General features: G+C 40.1%; 1 pseudogene; it reads right to left on the minus strand.

Moving 5' to 3' along the window:
• Positions 1–736: 736 nt before the first annotated feature.
• Positions 737–1,177, minus strand: LOC142442266 (eukaryotic translation initiation factor 1A, X-chromosomal-like; annotated as a pseudogene).
• Between the last annotated feature and the right edge of the window lie 1,340 nt (positions 1,178–2,517).

Here is a 2,517-nt window from a genome sequence, read left to right on the forward strand (position 1 = left end):
AAATAATTTAGTGCCACCTAGTTTTCAATTTCTGTAACTACTAGCTTTAAAAATTAAAAATTGCCACTAAAACTGAAGTTCTGAAAAGCGAATTTTGCAAATGCCTTTTCACATGTCTTAATGCTGACAACACAAGATCAGAAACCGAACTATGTGATATCAAAATCAGTATAAAATGCCATATGCTATTCAAATATGAAAAAAAATAGACCCAATTATTTTGACTATAGATGCAGACTTCTGTCACTCTTAAAACAGTATCAAAATCTCCAGGGACTAATAGGACTAAACAGTATCAAAATCTCCAGGGACTAACAGTATCAAAATCTCCAGGGACTAATGGAGCAGACAGAAAGACTTTGTATAGTCAATAGACCTGTCAAAACCCATAATAAGTAGTGGACAATGAATTAATTTGAATATCTAGTTCCTGGAAGTAAAGTGACCAACCTGGGAAAGGCAAAATTGCTTTAAAATATTTTTTTAATAATAGCTTTTATGGTTGGTCTTTTACCCAGAAACTCTTATTACTTCAACAGAATAAAGTGGGCCTAAGATTTTACTTAAGATATTTCAACATTCTCGGCTTTAAAGGAAACACCAACCCCTTAAAAACAAATCAACCTGCCTGAATAAATAGTACTCATGCTGATGAAATTGCAATCTTCTACAATGGGAGAGCACAAAATTGTAGGCCAATCCTCATTCTAATGGAATGTAAAGCATGCGGTTCTACTTAGATATTATCAATGTCCTCATCATCATCTCCTATGTCGTCAAACTGGATTTCATCATTATCTCCAGAGCCAAAGGTATCCGTTTCATTGATTTTGACATGCGCTGGAAGCTTGCCATAGGCCTTCAGACTTCTAGCTTCATCTGCGTTGTCTTTTAAAATGATGTCCACTTTGTTATCCTGATAGTCTCGTAGACTGGCCAATGTGATGTCCAAGGTATTTAGCCAAACCTTTCCCCTCAATTTTCCCCTGATGTGACACATCTCTTTACACCATCAAACCACATGGCTTCTAATCATCCATCTCCCAACATTTTGAAGACCTGTGCATATTCTTGCCCATCTTCTTTGAACGCCAGTTCTCTTTTTTTCAGACTCGTTTTCATTCTTACCTCTACGTCTATATTTACCTCCTTTACCTTTATTCTTAGGCAGGACCATGGCCTTGTGGTGTTTCCGACTCTCTTTGGGCAACTACGGCAGCAGCAATTCCTTTGAGGGGAGCGAAGACTAACGAAGGGGAGAGAGCAGGATGGAGCAGGCGCTAAGGATCAAGTGGAGCGTGAAATAGTAAATCCCACACTTTTTTTTTCGTGTATGAAGAGAATTTTAATTAAATGTTCAATGCACATCAAGAAAACATACCACTCCAGAGCTGCCAATGCTCACAGCTCCAACATACTATGTGCACCAACAATCCAAAAAAAATCTTCCACCATCTCACAAAAGAGATGAAATGAGACCCAAAGTAGGGCAAAAGCCAAGTCAGTGAAGGGGAAATCATCTCAAGAATGGTGGGGGTATCCACATGGCTTCCGGCAAAAAAGTGCTGAATCATGATTAGGTCCAGACTCTAACCGGAACTTACCAGTGGAACAGGAGGATGTCTCCCACCCTGAACCCAACCAGTGACAGCTCTGGCACTTCCGCATTGGTTGTATTCTGGTCCCAATTAACAGCGCCACCCATACATGTGTCTGGACAGAATTTTAGAGGAAAAAAAAACCCTCCTATCCCAAGGTCAGTCAGTTTGTCCTTGGCAGGGCTCAGGCTGTCTATTACCAATCCTGGACGAGCTCCCATATATGAGATTTGAGGAAGGAAGGCAAACTTACCTTGGGTGCACGCAATAATCATCACAACCAGTTGAGATGCAAAAGTGGAACAAGGAGTTTATTAGCTAGCTCAAGCTAGGGCTTCCTCCCTCCGCTGCCTGGCTTAGCGATTTCCCACACTTTTTAATATTGCACTTTAATTTTCATTCAGTACAGCCATCCAAGATACGAAAACCATTAAATGTATGTTAATGATTCAAACAGGATTTGTATTTATTAATGTATTTATCACTCTCACTCATTGCATTGAGTCAATGCAGACACATTGCGACCCTATAGGAAAGGGTAGATTTGAGCGTTTCTGAAACTGTAACTCTTTATGGGAGCAGAAAACACCATTTTTCTCCTGTGGAACAGCTGGTGGTTTTGAACCCCTGGGCTTTAAGCTCATACCCTATCAACTAACCACTACACCACCAGAGTTCATGTATGCACACATACATATATTTAATTGTGTTTACTTATATCACATATGAGTGAATATTGAAACTGATGTGTTTTGTAATAAACATTATGGAAGAGAGAATTCTTGGAGAAAATGATTTGGTAGGAAAGGAAACCCTAGATGCCAACAAGGAGCTCCTTGCCCCCATGCTTTTTCCCATTGCCCTGGGAGCCTGGCTCCTGTACTGTGTGCAGCCTACGTGTTCCTATACGCCAATGTCA

The sequence above is a fragment of the Tenrec ecaudatus genome, chromosome 3, assembly GCF_050624435.1.
Source record: "Tenrec ecaudatus isolate mTenEca1 chromosome 3, mTenEca1.hap1, whole genome shotgun sequence".
NCBI classification, from domain to species: Eukaryota; Metazoa; Chordata; class Mammalia; order Afrosoricida; family Tenrecidae; genus Tenrec; species Tenrec ecaudatus.